This window comes from Micropterus salmoides, unplaced genomic scaffold (assembly GCF_014851395.1).
Source record: "Micropterus salmoides isolate LMB-PRFRI ecotype aquatic unplaced genomic scaffold, ASM1485139v1 Ms_hic_scaffold_5, whole genome shotgun sequence".
NCBI classification, from domain to species: domain Eukaryota; kingdom Metazoa; phylum Chordata; class Actinopteri; order Centrarchiformes; family Centrarchidae; genus Micropterus; species Micropterus salmoides.
Genome location: NW_024044237.1, coordinates 24630311 through 24651392, shown reverse-complemented (window position 1 = coordinate 24651392; position 21082 = coordinate 24630311). Strand labels below are relative to the sequence as shown.

The following is a 21082-nucleotide window of genomic DNA, read 5'->3' as shown; positions in this document are numbered from 1 at the left end:
TCACTTTGATGGAGATCACCCACATGTATAATACACAAAAGTAGTTATGGCTGTATGGCATCATACATCATTCATTATCCTTTACCGATCCACTGAAATGTGGTATCTCCCCAGATTGTATTGCATTACTGTTTTATGGAACTTACTTCCCCAATTCATTATTTATCTTTGGTGTAAAGCATTTAAATGAGCAACTTAATCATGATGACAAAAACTATATTCATTCTTCTATTTGTCTTTTTTTAGATTAATCAATAGTCATTTACATGTGTAATGTCTTCATTATTTACAATTGAAACAATAATGAATTTTGATCATAATTTACCAGACCTGATGTTGATTAGTCCATTTAAGCTAGTTGTTTGACCAAAAGTGAAGACTCTATTCAATCTACAATGAATTTGAAATGGAAACACGCAGGTCCTAAAATCTGAAAAACGTTCGAGGAGAATTCTACATTGTTAAGTTCTTGGATTGCTTATCTTTTGTCAGAATTATCATTCTGTCATACATTTTGCATTGGTTGACTAATTGAATTAGCAGACTAATAATTTGAGCATTACTCACATATTAAGTTTAACCACCCAGCATGAACACAAATCTTTAGACTTCCGTGCTTGTTCATAGGTTGTACAAACACGAGTGAGAAGCAGAGAATGGCAGCTTTTACGTGCACCACTCACATTCAGACAGCATCAAGTATAAAGCTTCCACACCACTTCACTGCAGAATTCGACAGTTTGAGGATTGAGGTGATAGTTTTTACATTTTGAATTAAATAGAAATGATAAATACCGAAGTGCAAACTTGTCGCCACGCCTTCTGAGCTGTCAAAAACCAACACACAAAAAAAGAGCTCCTGGTTTTTGTGCTTAGCACGTGTAGCACCCGAGAAGAGTGAAGACTGAAGAGGACCATTTCTGGGATGACAGTTTTTGACTGCCCGCATGCCTGAATATTGTACAGTAGCATTATGATAAACTCAACTGATGAAATGATGTGATTGGGTGAATGCAATAATTGTTCAAAATAGGGCTGCAGCTAATGATGATTTTAGTATTCGAAGCTTCGATAAATTATTTCAACGATTCATCGATGCGTCGTTTAAGAAGTAGCCTACTTTTGCTTGGTGGCAGCACCCCTCCGAGCGATCCTGCACACGAAACCACTGTTTGTTATTATAAAGATGGCAATAATAAAGGAGAACAACAAACGCACGTGTGCACATTTTCAGCTGAGGTCTGCGGATTACTTTGGCTACCCTTCAACTCAACAATCAATCATGAGTTCAGTTAAATGCTAAAGTTGCTGTTACTGTTACCTTGTCTGTGGTCCGCTGGCAGAACACCAGGGCTTTTTGTTCAGGTGCCGTTGTGCTGTTGCCGAGGCCATAAGTTTCGTTTTACGGTGGACAGATGGTAACATTACAGAGTTGTTGTTTTCTTTAGCTTGAACTAATCCCATGCTTTGGACACTTTCTTCTTTGTCCCTCGCTATTTTCTCTATCTTCCTCCACTTTGCAAACAGCTCCAATTTAATCACATCGTGTTCACAGTGTAGCCTAAGCGTGATGTGGGACAGTAATAAATGTCCCTGCAAAACACTGTTCTGTATAGTTACATGGATTAAACAAAGCATCAATGCAAAGAATTTGTGTAGATGAATTTCATTAATCGATTTTATCGATTTAATTGATGAATCGATTCAGCCCTAGTTCAAAATTTGGGATTAAGTATGGCTGCAACTAGGGATACAGTGAATGCAGGGTGAGTTAACTTTTAGCTTTGGTTTGTCTCTCTGACTTGCTAACAGCGTGTAAACTGAAGCTCTCAGTGTTGCTGCTCTTGTAAAAAAACGCTACACGTTGTTCTGTTGCTGTGTGCGTCGGCAGAGTCTATTCGTCCACTGCACATGATTTCACGTTACGCAGTTTAGTCAACCAACCAGCATATCTAAAAACGCCACAGACTCCTCTATATTTATGTCAGTTTTTGGGCTCATTGCAGTTACTATCACTGTCTTCTAAAGACTTATTTGTTTTCATGTAATTGTCCACGGGATCACTGTATTACCTATAGGCCTATAATATAAAATATAAAATCTTGATAATGCACACTTTGTTAAGTTTTCGTAAGACTGAGGACCGGGGTGCGGATACAGAACACTCAGTTAAAGTAAAGAGTTTATTTACAAAGAACTGAGGAACTAGTAGTACAGAGTGGTAGTAGGTGAGATGTGAGCAGGGGCAGGCCGTCCTGGGCAGTGGCAATCAGCTCTCCTAAAGATCCTCCAAGCAGGACTAAAACACACCGGATTTGGTAACTTGAAAAAGGAGAAAGACAAAAGAACGTTAGTCCGGGTTCAGGCAGAGAACACACTAGAAACAAACTAAATGCTCAAGTAGCAAAGCTGGCCTGAAGTACTCAACCATGCGATGGCTAGGAGTAATCTGGCGATGAGTTTTATGGAGTTCCACATCTTAAGGCCAGGTGTAGATGAGGATTGGCAACAGGTGTGTAGCCTCGCCGGGTGATCAGCTCCCTGCCAAGTGAAAGACACACCCACACGTGCCACAGAACACCACAGGGAAAAAAAAAGGAAGAAACCCCCAAGTGTCACAGGACCAACTGTGACACACTTAGATGATTTTCATTTGTTTACAAAAGGTATTTGCTGTTATTTTATTTTTTATGCAAACAAAATGGCAAGTGTATTTGTAGTTTTCAATATAAAACTTGTTGAAATGGTTTCAGTGTGTGTGTGTGTGTGTTAGTACATTTTAAAATTTTGTGGCACATTTTACCGCAATAATACTGATAACTGTGATAATTTTGGTCACTATAATCGTGATATGAAATTTTCATACCGTTTCATCCCTAGCCTGTTTTTTAACGTCTGGGAGAAAGAAGCAGATGTACAATTTGCCTTAGTTTCCTGTTGCAAAAAGAATGCTCTAGCTATTTTTGATTAATTTATACACAGTCATGCAAACGATGATCTCCCGTGGCCCGTTTGGGGCAATCCTCTAGCGCCACCACGCTTCACCTTGTCTTACACCCCACTTAATGTAATGAGTTCATCACGAGCATACAACATGATCACGCAAAATACAGAAGCCATAGTTTTCCGCTGCAAAAAGAATGAATAGTCCAGCTATTATAGTTTTTATTTTAGATCGATTTAAAACTGGAACATGCAAAAAACAATCTCCTGCGGCCGAGTCGAAGCTGCCCGCAGGGGTCCATTTTCAAAGGGTTAAATACCACGCTAAATTGAAAACATGCAGTGATGCAGAATTTCAGGCTCATGATGGTAATATAGGGTAGTCTTAGAAAATCAACTCCCAAATCTAAATAATGACATTTGCCAAGTACTTGCCTTCCAAATAATTACCATCAAGTGGGACATGACGGCAGGAGGCTCCAAGAGCTGATGGGAGCTCATCAGGGAGGCCAGCCATTTACTCCAATCGACACAAAGACAGTCTGCTCTCCCTCAGGTCCTCCTACCCACACCCTGAGATGCTGACTGTGGGGTATTGCTAATTAACTCAATGAAGATGAGGTTTCTGCCACAGTTGTCTTAAACAGTGCTCAGGTGTGCCTGCACTCTCATCTGGCTTACTGCCAGTTTGGCTTTTTTCTCTTTCCCCCATCTTTCTGTCTTTTATAGTGCCTCTGTGGAATGATGTTTGCTGTATTATGCATTTGCTTTGCTCTCTGCATTTGCTTTTTTATTACTTACTCGTTCACTGAAATACAAATATCTATTTACAAATACTATGTACGATTAGAAAACTACAAAATAACTGACTCAGAGGGTAGAGTAATGCTCTTTCTTGTGTTTAGCCGCAGCTGCCTTAATACCACTTACAATTTTGTCTCAGACATTTTTATGATAATGTATTACTTTCTTTATTGCTGCTTATTATTCACTCTAGGGTAACTTGTAGTGAGATTTTTTTTCCTGTTGAACTAATTGCCGTTGTAAGGACTTAAAGTAGCTGTGACTTGACCATGAAAGAGGGGGGCAGAGAAGGTAATTACTGAGAGGAGTGCTTTTTTCAATAAGGAAAAGACAATGGAGACACCATCAATAAGAACAAACTTTCCCCCACCCCTCGCCACACTCTGTAATGAAGACCTTTGCTATTGGCGTAGATGGATGAGGGCAGCTCTGTGAGAGCGAGTGATCAGGGCAGGTATATGTTTGTTTTGGGCTGCCTCATGGTGGATATATTGGAATGGGAGTGGGTCTGTCGGAGAGAAAGGCGCTTTAAGACCTGGGTGATTAAGGAACAGAGTTGATGGAAAACGAAGTACTATTGACAAGGCTTTGTCTTCCCCTGGTCTCCCTTGTGCCCACATTGATGCCCCTGTCTAGTCTCCTCCAGGCTAAGCTACCCGACTGGATTCACAAAACTTAAGAGGGATTGATTGTTCTGCAGCAATTTTCTATGCAAGCCCAGGGCAGCAAATCGATTTTGCAGGTTTCAGGAGTGGTGGTCTTATATTTATATTACTGTTAATCATTACTCTCCTGGCATTTTATCTCAGGCATTGATGAGTAGGACCAAGGCGTGCAATTAATACCCGTGGTGCAATCGAGCAAATGGTTGATATCTTTTCATGTTTTAACACCACTAATACATATCTGCATGCACATCACCAGTTTGCTACACACATGTACACAGACATGAAATTCCTTCTTACACACACGCTCAGACACACCTCCATGTTCCGCCCAATGCATTTTTTCCTTATTAGCATACACAGGCATAACAACTGTTACACATTCATGCATATGCTCATCATGTACCTTATCAAAACACACACTCAAACACACACAAATGTGCATACATGCACAAACCTTAAAATTCACCCAGAGAGGCTCCTGCGTGGAATACAGAGCCAGTGCTCCTGACTTGAAAGCCTCTCCAGTGCCTCAGATGTGACATCAGCTCGTTCTGTCTCTTGCTCGCCCCCTCCTTACCCTACTCTCTTCCTCTTTCCTATCCTCTTTCATCAGCTGAGCCCATCTTTTGACACTTCAGAAGGTGTTCCTCACATGCTTGTCACCTCTCCCCTCCCCCACTAGCGCTTTTTTCCCCCGTTCTCTATCGAGAGCATGCGTCTCTGTCTGAAACTTATGTACTTTGTAGAGTTAACGCTTTGGCGTTTGCATCACCTTGAAGTTGGTAAGTGGTACTGAGCGGAGAGACCGATCTTTAGTGTTTCAAGAGAGAAGAGCTCTGAAACATTCTGTGTTAGTGTGGCATGGTGAGCTGGCAAACATCACACTAAAGAAAGGGGGAGGGAAGTAACTGTTTCACCTTTGAATCTGCGCTTCCTTACAACTTTGAACAACAGACTGTGAAGAAGGTGGAAGGTTAGGGATTTCTGTTTCCCCTTTTGTGTAAAAAAAAAAACAACAACTTTTTACTGCTAGACTTTCTGCCTTACAGCCACCATTATCCATTATGTATAAAGCCACCACCAAATGTATTTTTTTCAGATCTTGCATGATCATTTGAAATGGTCCTTTTACAGATTGTGAGCAAATGATAGCAAGAGAAATCACATCAGAAGATCTGTGCCAAGCGTGTTTCGTTAGCTGTACTTGAAGAAATAAATATACAACTATGTAAACACATTGCCGTGTGGGCTGAGCTGTGTCAAATCCCACACTCCCCGCACTCCCGCAGCTTGGCTCTGGCTCAGAGGGAGCATGTTACCTACGTATGGCCGGAGGTGGTCTTTGCCGCTGAAAAATGTATTCTGCTTGTTGATATATCGCTGCTGTGTGTGGTGCACATGATGTGCTAGCATGTGTGTGGGTTTTTCTTAGTTGATCTACTTCGGTATGTAACATGTGGTCAAACAGAACAAGTGGTAGAGAATGTTTTAGTATATGGTTGTGTTTATGTATGTTAATGTGTATCTGTGTTGTAGGTATTAGCAGGGCTTAAAGAAACTGGAGCAGGTTTTGAGAACCATATCTTCAGGGTAAGATTGTATATACAGCTCCTCATGAACTTGTTGCTTCATGCCATTTGGCATAAGGATAAATAGTTTTGTCCTCTTCTATTTTCTATGGCATTTATTAGTTGGTACACATCACTGTTAGTTTAAATACTGCTTTTCTGCTGTCTTCCCCATGTAGTAAGACAGCATACAGAATTTACAAAAATGTACACTTTCACACACATATGTGAATGTAAAATGTTATCTTCTCCTTGGTCATATGATAAGGCTATGGAAAGCTTTGAAAAGTCCATGATATGCAGCATTATCAGCTCATTGTAATAACAGATTGTGGCAGGAACAGGTTAAGCTAACAAAAGTCCCTCAGAACCCTTTTCCTCTGAGTTTTAGTATCTAGCCCTCACCTAAAAAGACTCCGTCATAGTCAGTCTCAATGTAGCAGAAGCAGGGTTCCATTTCCGTGGTATTATCCTCTCCCCATGTAAAACCATGGTTCCTATGGAGGCCTAATCCCCAGCATGGGGAGAGAAGGGCAGGCATTTTAGATTTATTAGTTTTTTTTTCGCACAAAGCTAAAGAAAGCCCTAGGAATGCAGTTCATGCCACGCTGAGATCAGTATGTGCGCAATGCACACAGTCAAAATAGGATTTTGGCAGGTCGAGTAAGAGAGTAAGGATAGAGGGGGAGGGCTAATGCTGGGACTTGAAAAACATTCTATTCTCGAAAGCTTTACTTCATTATCAAGTGAATTTATTATTCCCTGGAGTAATACTAACATTAAATGAGGCTTTTTTAATATGCTGGCCAGACACGCTGCTGCTGGCCATTTGAGCTTTGGAAGAAATAGACACAGAGGAGTAAGCAAAGCAGCTCAGAATTTGACGGGATTTTCTGCCCCTCTGAATTTAGTCATTCCTCAGAAGAGGAGTGAGTAGTGTTTGGTGTTTTTTATTTTATTTTTATGATTATTGTCTGTTCCTTTTTGTTTTGTTCTGTGGCCAATGGCCCAGTGTGGCCTTTCCCTGGGTTCAACAAACACTTCCTTGAATGACATTATTCTTAGGCGTAAAGCCAGACCAGGGCTGGGGAATCACACTTTTATTAGAAAACATGAATCTTGTCACTGGGATGCCTAAGGAGTATTGATGGTACTTGCAGTTCAGATGGCATTTGCAGATAAAGTGGAGTTTAATATTCAAAATTATCATAGTGGTATCTATGACATTCTTCAAGTAGCGTCTAGTCCTTATCGATCGGGTGCTGGTTTCAGAAAACGAAAGAATTAATTAAAGCTACAGATCGATTTTTAAGATAACACATTTTGTGCTGCCTCTCTGATGCCATATCTACTTGGATATGATGGATGTTAAAATGGTGGTTGTAAGAATATTCAGGGCCACATGGATGGGTAAGTTAGGACAAAAGTTTTATTCTTTGAAGTTGGCTGGAGCGATTTTTTTCTTTCTTGGCTTATCAGTTGGCAAAACTCTATTGTATCATGAAAATGAATTCAGTGGGTCCTTTCACAAATAACAGTCCGAGTACTTTGAATAATAGTTCTTTCTAAAACTGAAGCCATATTGCATGCCATCATTTTGTATATCAGACGGGAGAGAGTGCTTTAGTCACTCATTGTCATTTCCTTGATTCTCACCCCTGAGGTTGAACCTGTTATTAAACTATACTCTTCTTGAAACATTTCATTTTTCCTTCTTAAGCTGTCATTGATGGGTTTTGGTTTGTCCTTTCATGCGCTATAACTGACAAACCAAGCTTTTGAACACCCTTAATCTCTCTTTGATGAATTAGTTTGTCTTTTCCCCGTGCTGTAATAGACATCAAGTTCTTGAACAAAAAACAGTTTTCCCTGCTCCACAATTGAGTGAGTTAAATAGACAGCATTTCCCTCTGACAAGTTAATGCTTTGTTTTCCTGTTTATGGGGCATCATGTGGGCACAATGAGTAAATTATTGTCACTGCTGTCAGAGGTATTAAATTTCCAAAAGTTCTCTGTTACTAGCATTTGCCTAATTTTGTGAATAGCTTGGCCTGTCTGTAGGGTCTGATATTGCCAGCTCTTGTTTATGGCACTGCTTTCCCGAATTAGAGCAAATTAAGATCCTCATTATTTTATTTGCCGGATGCAGGGTTTTTAATGGCCTTTCAACAAATTAAATAACCTCGGGGCATGGGCAGGATTAATTAGATAATAAGAATCACATCTCTTTTCATCCTTTTTAAAATAGATTATGTCTTGATGGTTCCAGGGATGAAATGGGCCTTTTGTTTTAACTGCGGATCAGAGTGGGAATCAGTGCGGCAGAAAATCTACTAATTATTTACAGAGAACCAAGAGAGCTTAGTTTGTTTTGTGAAACGACTGGGTAGTGGCCAACTGATCGTATCCCTAAATTAGCTACTGAAAGTCCAAGAGATGCAATGTAGAGAGTGGCGATATTTGAAAAGCGTTCATAAATTTGTGGGCTTTATTGTACCTACTGTATAGAATGTTGAACAATATGATTATTGACAAGTTAGTTCTTAGCATTAACAAATTACAGCTGTAGCTGGATATAATATTCACCTAGTGGTAAAAAAGTATAGCCTTCTATATGAAATTTACGACATACGACGCTATTGTGATGAGATTAATTGTGCAGCCCTACTGTATTCCGACAGTAGTACAAGAGACAGATAATCTGTTCTTCTGGCTCCTCCTACTACGGCAACTTCCATTTGCATGAATCAACAACCAATCAGAGCTATTATTTTATTTTTTTAACAGGTTGGCCGATTAAGAACATATTCTCTTTTCCAACGACAGCCTGACCAAGATGAAGCAATGACGTACAGTACAACATGTGGGTACACATATAAATATACAAAATACAAAAATACAAATGTAGTAAAATGTCTATAAAAATACTAAATGCTGTAAAGAGTATAAATACAGTTTGTAGAAGGTGACCTCTGTTCAAAGAGGTAGTTCAGTTGGTCAGCAAGTGATGCTTCTGTGTAAAATGCTTGAGTGAATCTGTGCAAAATGTTATAGGTAAAACAAGATTTGATAACTATGCAGATGAAAGCGCAAATACGCCAATTTGGCGAGACAGAGGCAATAAGCGCGAGAAGGAAAAACAGTATAATAAAAACTAGGAGCAAACTCTAATGCATTGTCAATCACTGCTTGTGCACATGATGAGCAGCCCCCCTCCTAACGCATGCTCTCACTCAGTCAAGCTCAATATCGTCAGCATGGCATTGCTGAGAAACAACCACCAACAGTGAAGTAGATGCCCATCTCTCCTTTGCCAACAACAGCTTAAAGTACAAAACACGTGTGAGAACAATCTATGTTATCCAACGAAGGTTAAAATCAAGGGCAATTGGACTTGGTTCCAGTATTTTCAAACAAGTCCAGTTGCCCTTGATTTTAACCTTCGTTGGATAACTATGACCTGGATGACTGAGAATCTTCATAGACAACAATCTATGTTGTTAGTCAGAGGGTCAGATCTCTTGGTAGCCAATAACTCCTACTTGTCTCATAAAGCAGGATTACAAAATCAGTTTGATAAAAGCAGCTCCTCAGTCCATGTCACAGATCAGAGGAGGTTCCACATTTTGCTTTACTTTAATTAACATGTTTATCCTTTATGATATTTTTATCCTGCTTTGGTCGTGTCATTATAGTATGGTTACACGATTGTTTTAGGCCAATGGTTTTCATTTTTACTTTCATCAGGTTAAGGCAGAATATCAGAGAATATGTACACAAACTAGAATGACCTGGTTTCTATAAAATCTGTGTTTACCTGCAGCTGGTCAGGATCAGATGAGAAAAATAGTTTGGGGGGAGGAGTGGTGTGCATGATAAGCAGAGGAATTGAAGTGCTTCATGTGCGCGGCAATACAGCAACCACAGCCAATCCTATTAGACAAGTGTCAGAAAATTAGTTGGGGGTAAGGGGTGGGAGGGGAATATGAAAAAAGCCTGACCTGTATTTTATAAGATCCCTTCACAGACACCTAAGTAGACTCAAAAAGCCACGAATCAATCACAAGCAGTCGTTGGAGCTCACCCCATTACATATAAGCTATTAAGGCTTGGTAGAAAATTACAGTGCTCTCTCTTTAGTGCTGAACTTTACTGAGTTGTTCCATGAGAGGTACTGAGCACTCCATTGAGGAAAGCTGATTAACAGATAGTGTGCTGTTGTGTCTGGTTCAATTACACAATTATGCTGGTAGCTGCTGCTGAGATGCGTCTCTATGGGTCTCTTTCTCCCTGTCATTTTCATTTTCTGTACAGCAATTCTCTTTCTGTATATTTCCCCCTGCCCCTTAACATAAACGTAATCATTTCATCTCTATTTTCTCCTGTCACATCTCTTTCTTTTTGCTTCCTTTATCTATCCACTGTTTTATCTTTTGTTATTCAAGCAAACTGTATACCACCAAAGGCCTTATTCATCAACATTTATCTGACATTTTGGTTGCGAGACAATCCAGCAGGGGGCATCACTGGTGGCTTGCCCTGGCAAGTGCGGTGGCTCATTAGATTAACTTTAAAATGCTTTCCCCCTGAAAGACATGTCTGAAACACATTTGATGGAGACTGTATGTTATTATAAAATCTCATCATTAGAAGATGGGGGTTGTCCATACAGTGTCCTTATATAAAAATCAGTATTGCTAGGGTGTGTCCAAAAAGATAGAAACGACCAGATCTGGTCTGTGGGCCTGAGTAATCTGAACAGTGATATAGTCATTTGCTATTCTCTGCCTGGAGGAGAGGCATCAACATGAGTACAAGGGCAACAGTTTCATACCAGTACACATCTACATTCATAGGTCCTGTCTCAGTATTGCCATGTGACCTCATTTGAACTGACGAAAACATCTGGCGTAAGTGGCAAAACTTACTCTAGATGTAAGTCAGTGTTGTCTTCATATCTTTTAGACATCTTGGTACCTAAGAGAGTGAAATTACTATGCATACATACTGCAAGGTACTGTGCCTAGAAGCACTGTTAAAGGCTCTCTTTGATTTGAGGATATTGTATGGATGAAATTAAGTGGACTTTATATCTTCTTTATATGCTAGTATATTCCCTCTGACTGCCTAATGGAGTGAAGGCATATCAAAAGCCTCATCAAAGCCGTAGACTGAGTGCTGCATTTATGGGGTCTTAAAGCACTTCAAGAGCTGTGGTTTAGCATGATCTAATGACTGGAATGATGCTCACTCAAAGTCATCGTTGCCTCTCAAGTTAGAGAAAACACTTCAAATTAGTTGCCGGAATGAAAATGGTTTATTCATGCAGAGGATTGCTCTAAAGGAGGAACTGAGGAATGCATGTTTAGTGCATGTATGCATGTGTGCACTTGATTGTAGTTGGCAAGACAAACGCAAGGGTAAAAATTTAAAGGGAACCTTTTATGCTTTTTCATATTTTCTGGCATTTCTATAATGTTATAATGATGTTCAAACATGGCAAAAGCTTCAGATAATGAGGTATTATTTAAGTATTTAAATGAAATCCCTGTCAGCCAAAACCTCAGATATCCCCCTGTTCCGAATGCTCTGTTTTAAACTGTTTTTTCTACCAACGGCACGGTATGATGTCATTCCGAGACAGATTTCCATATATGGACATTTGCTCCAGGCAGAGAATGCTGGCCATGCCCACAAAGGAACATGCAGCCCTATCCCTGCGGCAGCCTGGTAAACACATTAGACAATGACCAATCACAAGAAAGTGGGCTTTGGGGGTTGGGGGGGGGTCTCAAAGAGACAGGAACATCTACAGCTGAGGGCCTGCATGAACTGCCAGTATGAGATGGAAGATTTCTTTGAACTTTGAATCATGCAAGGCTTGTGAATAAAACTCTTAAGAGCGGCTGCTGATGTACTACTCTGGCAGGGAAAGGAAGCAGCCTTGCAACTCTTGTTAATAGCCTCTTCACTGTGAAGACAGTTATTAATCACATCACAGTAAAATTCCAGCCTTTTCAACTCACTACTCTTTTATGTTGTTGTGGGTGCAAGGAATACAACTCTGTCAAGTTATGTGCTTGTATTAATAGAGATAGGGTTTTAGCCACTGACTGTAAAGAGAACATATGTACATATTTAGGCGTCCCCGAAGGTTTGGTGCTTGGTCCTCTCCTGTTCATCATTTACATCCTGGCACTCGGTAATATCATACGTAGATATGGTGTCCACTTCCACTGCTACGCAGATGACGTCCAGATCTACATCTCCACCAAATCCATCACCACAGTTACCTCTGCAACTCTGACCAACTGCCTCACCAACATACAAACCTGGATGCAAACCAACTTCTTACAACTCAATTACAATAAATCTGACATGATCATCATCGGCCCCAAGTCACTCACAAAAACATCAACAACTTCAGCCTTTTCATCAGCATCTCCACCTTGTCTCCATCCCCACATATCCGCAACCTTAGAGTCTTTGACAGCAGCCTCACTTTTGAACACCACATCACCCATGTCACCAGGACTGCCTTCTTTCACCTCAAAAAAATTGCCCGTCTCCGCCCATCACTCACCTTCTCAGCTGCCGAAACCCAGATCCATGCCTTCATTACATCCAGAATTGACTACTGTAATAGCATCCTCTATGGTTCACCTGCCAAAGCCCTAAATAAACTTCAATATATCCAAAACTCTGCTGCCTCCTCACCCACATACGCACCTGTGACCACATCACCCCTGTCCTCCAGAATCTTCTCTGGCTCCCTGTTCCCAACGCATTCAGTACAAAATCCTCCTCCTCACACATAAAGCCCTCCATAACAAGGCCCCTTCCTACCTCAAAGACCTGCTCCATCACCACAATCCCTCCCGCAACCTCCACTCTTCTGACACTAACCTCCTCTCACCTCAAATCAGGACCAAGCACCATACCTGGGGCGACAGAGCTTTCACCATTGCAGCCCCTCCCTATGGAACTCCTTACCCATACACATCTGAGATTGCAGCGACATGGACTCTTTCAAATCACTTATCAAAACCCACCTTTTTAGACTAGCTTTTAACATCAAATAATTACACCTGCTGCTGTTTGTTATTTTGTTATTTAAATGGTCGCCACTTGCTCTCATGTATTTCTGCACCACATGTTATCTACTGTTTGTATATTTTATATTATGCTATTTATGTTTTTAATCGGTTTTAAATGTACATAACTTCTGCTTTTACCTGTAAAGTGTCTTTGAGTGTCCTGAAAAGCGCTATAGAAAAATAAAATGTAAATGTATTTTTCCGAAGATGTCATTGTTGTGCTTTATCAGTTTTACATTGTCCAGTCTAGACAATAAATGGTTTTGCAATCATGTCCCTTATTTTCCCAGTCTTAAATTGAAATCCCACTAGGCTGTGAAACCACATTTGTGCCTGATATGTTTGCTTTATTCCTTCCGTTATTGATCAGTCCTTTTATGATAATTATTATGCACTAAAAACTCTGTTTTACATCTGAATGTTTCACCAGGGAAAATGAAATGATTGCAAAAATGGAATTGTTACATTTGTTACTATCTCCTCTGAGGAGCATTTAAATACACAGTAAGCTTTTAGATAGCAGCACAACGTGTTGCTGGTGAATGAGCTTGCACCAGAGGCTACACATTGACATGCAATTCATTTGTGCTTGGAGGAATGCTGCAGGCAAGAGTTAATTTCTTAAAATTAAACTAAGCATATTGGTACAGAGGTTTATGGTAATCTGACCAGTATGTCTCTGAGGCATTACAGATTTTTCCAGTGCTTGTGGGAGAATATTAAATAGCTGGTTATTTGTTAATAACTGGATTACTATGCTATATGATGGAGGAACAGTGGGTGGATTTGGAGGGGTTGGGGGGTTCTGCTAAAGTTGCTCTAAGTTTTTGCTATCAACCTCACAGAGAGCATAATGACTATATCAAAGAGCTTTGAGCTGAGTGCTGCACCGACATGTCAGAATCTTGACAAATCACCTAGGATCCTATTTATTTATTTTTTACTTTGTGGTGCTTCTGCTTCATTAGATACAGTACAAAAGTGACAAATGTAGGAGGTAAAAAGGATGACATTTGATAAAGACTGCAAACTATTCACACCCACAGAGCCGCACGAGTAATTTTCACCCTAATTCACTGAACCTTTTGGATGCAGCAGATTTTCTCAGATCAATTTTTGCTGTAATATATTATCAATAGACACTTAGGTGGAGACTTAAGATGGTGTGCTGTTTTATAGCCACCTGTGTTTCAAAGGTTTAGTATTCTTCTGATGTGCTTATACAGCACATAAAGTCGACATATTAAGTTTGAACTACGTGAAACAGCCTATCTCTAACTTCAAAGTCCAGTTGTAACTATGAAGTCTTTAAAAGTAAGACAGTCTTTGCCTGATGCAGTACCTTGGATAGCGACACATGGCACGTGGCCTAATGTCATGGCCCAGGTCTTTGTGCAGGGACAGCTGAAGATGAGAATTAATGGCAGAGCTCAAATGACGACCTTTATTCCTCCGTTATAATTTCTCCCCTGGCAGCAGTGAATGAAAGGTGGCTTAGCACAAGGTGAGATACCTTTTTAAAAGGTGAGCCACTTTTTATGAGCAGAGCAGAGTCACACCCATACTTGTTCTCTTTTGTCCCTGTTCTTTAGGGCCTTCCATTTGTTGCAAAACAATTGCATTGCTTTGTTTTTACATTTTAGCGTGGATTCAGTGCTGGTGTCGTAAAACCCTCGCATGCTGGTTGATTCAGCTTTGTTATGATTTCAGTGGGACAAGGTTGCCCACAGTGGAGCACCACTGCAGCAATGTTGCAGTGACTATGAAAAAAATTATTTCTATAATGGCTACATCTGTAAATAGAGCTGCTCTGAGAAATCATCCATATTTCTTTCTTTACTGACCATGCAGCGTAGTCTACTGAGCATTGAAATATTTATCACCTTTTCTTGCTCCTTTGCTTTTTAATGTTAAAAGGCCTGGAAATAGCACATCCAACTCTTATCATTCCACCCCTGCAATGTGAAGTGAGGCAGATGCACAGAAAGGCATAAAGGTTTTGTTGATAAGAGTGGAATATTTCGACAAACATGTGTACAAGCATGTAAGCCAAGCCATGGCCTGTTTCATTTGTCCATCAGCGTGGGTGTTTAATTTTGCAGGACAAATTGTGAGAATTAAAGAGCTCCATTTGTGTCCAGATTCTTCACATGTAGAAGTTATGGCTTTATGTGTCCTGCCCTGCAGAGATTGAGGGATAGGGTTGGAAAGGAATAAATAATAGATAAAGAAACAAAGTTGTTTTTCCCTACTACCCTTGTTCTAGGAGGTCACAAACTGCTCAAATAAATTGTCTTGTCAGCCTTGTATCAGAGAGCGAGAGATTTTGGCAAGTTTCATGTGTAAGTGATGTATTGTTTTATCAGCAATCGTGTATCAGCACGTGTGCGGGTGCACCTTGTTATCAGACTGGGTGTGTAGAAGCCATATTGACTCTTTTGTCTCCTTGCCCCCCCCCCCCTACCTCAGGCTACATAAAAATGAAGGCCTTAATTGATTTAACTGTTGTTCACTCCCACATGCATGAACAGATGCAACATCAAGCAGAGCTAGAAGGTGGGGGTGAGAGGATACAGTAAGGAAAAAAAAGTCATCGCAGAAGAGGCACCAATTCAGAATGTTCCCAATTGATACCCCGGTTACTAAGGGATAGAAACAGTGTGGGTGTGTGCATGAGAGTGGGGTGGCAGTAGGGGGGTGATTTGATCTTGTATGCCATGAAAGGTTGCTGGGGGAAAGCAGTGTGGGCCATGTAGCCAGGTCGAGATTTATTCCCATTCAGAGGACCATTATTGTTGACCTTGCCTTGCCTGGGAAAGCCAGAGTAAACAGAGGCCTAATAAATCAACTTTAACAAGCCCAGTAGTCCTGGCTGGTGGAGCAACCATGCAGCTCCGACACGCAGGGGTGGATTAATCCACACTACCTCCTCTCCACAGAGGATACCTGTAGAGTCTGATTTGGCTGATAGTTTGTATGCAGACGCACAGGGACGTTTAATTGCTCCACTGAATGCATCTCCCCAGCCAATGTGTTTGTATTCACACTCAGGGCTGTGTTTGTGCAAGAGATACAGAGCAGTCAAAAGAGAGGATGCATAATCACACTCTTGTGAAGGATTTTTAGACTGCACTAGAAATTTCATTACATGCTTACCTGGTGTTCCAGTGCAAGCAATATTTGTTGAGCAGATTGACTTGGATGCCTATTTGATTCCTCATCAATTTCATATCCCCTCCACGTCAAGAGATCATCAATGATTCATACTTTATACTGCAGCTCCTGCAGTGTAAATGCATTCATAAAAATCTTAATATCCTCATGTTATGGCAAAGTAATAAAACTGTTTACCAGTCACCATTGTGTTTTTGTATAGAACCTCTGATGATTGTTTTATTGTGGCATTTTCTTTTTTCTTTTGCAAATGACAGATAGAAATTAGAGTAATTAAATCGCAACATGGTGTACAACCCCCCAAACACACACACTGAAACACACAAACAAACAGACAAAAACACATTAAATTTACACACACACACACACACACACACACACACACACGGCACCGCATTCTCCCGTCGCACCCTCCCTCACCCCAAGTCTCCTGTTCTTTGCCTCAGGGTTGTAAATGTGAGTGGGTGCTGAATAGTAATTTTTGAGCGTAGCTTGTGGGATGGGTTTTGAGTGAACACATACAGAATTGGCACTGTCAGTCAGTCAATAAATCAGTGTGTCACTCCAGCTGACAGGTGGTCAAGGGCGGATCCCTGATATCATGTACAGGGACATGAAGAGCTTCTCTTTTAGGGCCGAGCACAAAAACACTTTTTTTAACTGATGGGGACGTAAACGAGTATATGTAATTTAGTACTTGTGACTAGCTGCATATGGATGACAGACTTACTTACCTCACTGCTTTTGTGTGGATAGTTGCTTGTGGTTTTCATACATTGGGTGATATTGGCGTGTATGCACACACATGTGCATCTATGTGACTGTCTCAGTGTGTGCACGTGGGTGTGTGTATAGGCAAGTAAATGCAGGAGAGTTATTCTTCCAGTGTCATATTTTTGGCATGGTTGTGTTGTGTCCCAGGCTGCTGCACAGTTGGTGAATATCAATGCAGTGTGGCGTAGTGACGGGGACTGGAGCTGACATGTTGTCACACTGTGATGAAAAGCACTCTGAGATGATGTGGCGGGAGTGTTCCTCCTGTCCGCAGAGAGATGGCAAGCTGGCTGTGGCATTTGTGTATTCGTTTGTGCTTTCTTGCCTGTGTGAGAATATGTGCATTTGCAATTGTGTACACCTTTTTGCTTGCCGTTCAAACCCATATCACTTTACACGCTATTTGTGTGGTTTCCCTTCTGTTACGGTTTTGATTTAGTGGTGGCAAAGCTATATCTGAGCATGTGTGCCACATAAAACCTCACTTTTATATGTGTTTAACGACTAGCTTAACAGTAAACCAAAACTTAAGTTAACTTTAGTTAAATCTCGAAGGACTGAATTTAAAGATCTCCGCCATTACTTTTTCCTTTAGTGGTTGATTTGCAGACTGCTCCAAACTGATGGCAGTAAGAAGTAGAAAACAAGTAAGGAAGCGGCTTAAACAAGTCTCTAACCCACACTAAAGACTGTAAAGAAGCAAGCAAAAGGAAAAGGAAGCCTGCACATGTAGCTGACCACACCAACTACATCGATATGTGACAAATGATTAGCAAATAAAAATAAATGAATGTTGAAACAAACGGAAAGCCAAGCCTGTGGTGATTAACATGCAACAGTGACATACATGTCTGAGACTGCAGATGATGCTGAGGCTTACAAGTGCCGTTCGGGCACATAGCAGGTATAGTCATTTTCCCCCTGATCTCGATTTAAAAAGGATCAAATGCAGTACTTGTTTGACCGGAGAAGTTTCGATAATTCTCAGTACTGGGCTATTTTGGTGGATACCTTAAGAGTACTGATACCCAGCCGTAACGGTGTGACTTTCAATACTGTTAAAAATACAGATGATCCCCTTTCTATTAAACTAATGCGGAGATGCTGTTTTGAGGTGATATATTGTAGCGTACACCCTCAACGTAGGCATGTGACGTTGGGTGAAATTACCTGACAGTATCTGCATGTGATAATCCCCTTAATTTTTACAGCAGTTGGTAAAGAACGTGCGTGCACACACACACACACGCACACACACACACACACACACACTAAAGGTGTGCATCTTCACTGGTCTCACGATTCGATTTGATTACAATGCATATTAGAAACACACACATATTAGACACACAGCATTGTAGGCTAGACAAGGCCATACATGTTACAGTGACTTCTATTACAAGCAGCTCAGCTTTATGTTTTGTTTTTTTGTTGTTGTTTTTTACACAAATACCGTAAATACCCCGGTGTAATGTCAGGAAGGCATGAAAAAATAAATACCGCCAAAGCCTATTTGCTTGTTCTGTGCACACTCTCAGAAATGCCACTGTTCATCTCTGTCCCTTGTCAGTGTTCCTGGATTTCACAAGCACTCCATCACATCTCTGTGAACTTAGTGTACTCTCTAGCCTGTACACCCTTGGAGAGCTGACATGTGAAGGGAAAATAGTCACTCCCTGGCTGTAGCTGCAGTCCTGCCAGGACAAACCCTAGAGGGGCCTGTTCAGGCCTCTGGTTTCCTGTTTTGGGCAAAAGTTCAGCTCTCACTTGGGATTTGGGCTGTTAAAAGCTTTGCTTAATGCATGTGTCTTTGTCTCAGTGGGCCTTCATTGATAGATAGATAGATACGACATTTTTGTCTTTAACACAAAACATACATCCAAACACACACAAGCAGATTAATATTACATGCACTGTTACATTTCCCAGAGTGGTGTTAATGTATAAGTGCATGCAAATAAGACTCAAAGGCAGTAGTAGTCAAGATAATTGATGAAAAGAACAAAGCACAGGAATCTAATCCTATCATATACCCATCCATGTGCTATTGAAGAAGTCAAGTACTGAGAGAAGTGTTAGTCTGAATACTTGTGTTGCAAGATTTATAATACATGTAACCTTAGGATACAAGACAAGAGATGTTCTCTGGAATCCACCTTATTTAATCTCCTGGTGTATTTCTCTTTGCTATTGTGTTACATGCTTGTGGTTTAGTGTTTGGAAGAAATTGGTTCAGTAAAGTTGGGGACGTGAATGAGATTGAGTTTCTGTAGTACTTTTCTTCGTTGATGGTGTGTGTGTGTGTGTGTGTGTGTGTGTGTGTGCGTGCATGTGTGAGTGGGTGTATATGCTTGTATTTTTATGTGCCTATATTGAGGCATGTGTGGCTGTCCATGGCTGCTTGTCCTCCTGTGTTAGCAGTGTGTTACTGAATATGCAACACCATCAATCAGGGAGTTTTCTGCTGTCTCCTCTGTCCTAATTGCACCCCTAACCCTGTTTCTGGTCTCTCACAGCCTTTGGTTGCAGCATAACATTTCATTTCCACAGAGGAGTCCTTTTTGATACAATAGTCTCATTGAAGTCCTCCTCTCCAGATGTTCTCGCCATATAAATCTGCTATTCAGATCTCTATAATTGATTGTAATATGCAGAATTAATGCCTAGGGTTATAAAGAGAATTCTTGGAAACGTTTTTCACTTTCCTTTTGAAATTCAAAACAAGAAAGCACCACAATGCACTTTTTTCTTCTGCCCAGACTCAGCATACAAGTGCAGTGCAGCGGTGCCTATTTGCATATTCTCTAGCTGATTCTGTGCAAAACAACTTGGGTATTGTTACCGACGTAATTAGGAAGATGATCAAACAGGCTTTTTTTGCGACATTCACTCCCTCACCCTCTCTCATGCCATTTGGAGTAACACTGATATCATTGCCGGATTTCCATTTAGAGTAAAAGTTTTTATAGCAAAGAGTGGCTGCTAATGATGATTTTCATGCACAGTGGTAACGAATGTATGTGATGAATTTAGGAGTGTGTGCTGTTGTCAAGTTCAGAGAGAGATGGAGTCACAGAGGCAGACAAGACAGACAGAGAGAGATAGTGAGAAAGACAGACTGATAGAGTGACACAGAGCGAGGGTGAGTAGTGAGCTCATTTGCAATTCCAGTGTGTTGGTAATAATAAGGGAACCTCAGCAGCCCTTGTTGAATTATAGATCACACCGGCATGATTGGATGAGGTTAGCCATTGTAACACCAACTTAATAATTTACAGATTGTATTACTACAGTAATAATTGCATGGGGAAGGTAAGCATTATTTCCAGTTCTCCCACAAATATGACAGAAGAAGAGCTTTATTATTGTATGTTAAAAAGTTAAAATGTTAAAATTTTCTGTCTGCTTTAAAGCTGCACATCTGTATTTTTTTTTTGCCATTTAGAGTGATGTGATTTATATGAAGGCCACAATATTTTGCGGTTGCTGCGGTTCAGCAGATAATTTTAAGTTTGTTCAACTGCTCTGTTATTTTCAGCGGGAAGTGGAGTGACAGAGAATATACTTAGAATGCACCCTCTGTCCTCAAATTTCTCACTAACCCATTTCCTCGTTTTGACCTTGTGATGAGGTTGGGCATTGGGTCAGTCATTGTCAGTGTCAGGCTCAATGATTTGACATACTTGGCTTCATCAATGCTCACTCGTAGATGAATCTGCACAGACGTGTGGACATACACACTCATATACACATATAGGCTACATTATCATTAAGTCATGTCTGTGTCTTGTTCTTATTATTTCAGCATTTGTCTTCATCCTTTTACCTGTTTTACTTGTCTTTGAGCCTGACTGTATATGTTACTTTATGACACATTATGGCATGGCACACGGCCATGCTTTAGTCCATTCTGTCTTCAATGTCTGTGTTTATGAACAAATGGTGTCCCAGTTTCAGATATGTGGAGGCATTGTCTTTCCAGAGAAAGATGTGGCAAGGAGTAGACTTCATGATGATGGCTTAGGAAATGAGGATATATAGAGTGTTGGAGGA

General features: G+C 40.6%; 1 protein-coding gene and 1 long non-coding RNA gene across 2 annotated transcripts in view; one reads left to right on the top strand and one right to left on the bottom strand.

The window, feature by feature from the left end:
- Positions 1-21082, top strand: part of diaph2 (diaphanous-related formin 2) — a 434333-nt gene that overhangs the window by 51975 nt on the left and 361276 nt on the right. The gene's annotated exons all lie outside the window — the stretch shown is intronic.
- On the bottom strand, positions 2170-2669 carry LOC119888718. The gene is made up of 2 exons (XR_005441927.1): positions 2429-2669; positions 2170-2322 (listed from the first exon to the last, which is right to left on the bottom strand). It is a non-coding gene; the product is annotated as an uncharacterized LOC119888718 (long non-coding RNA).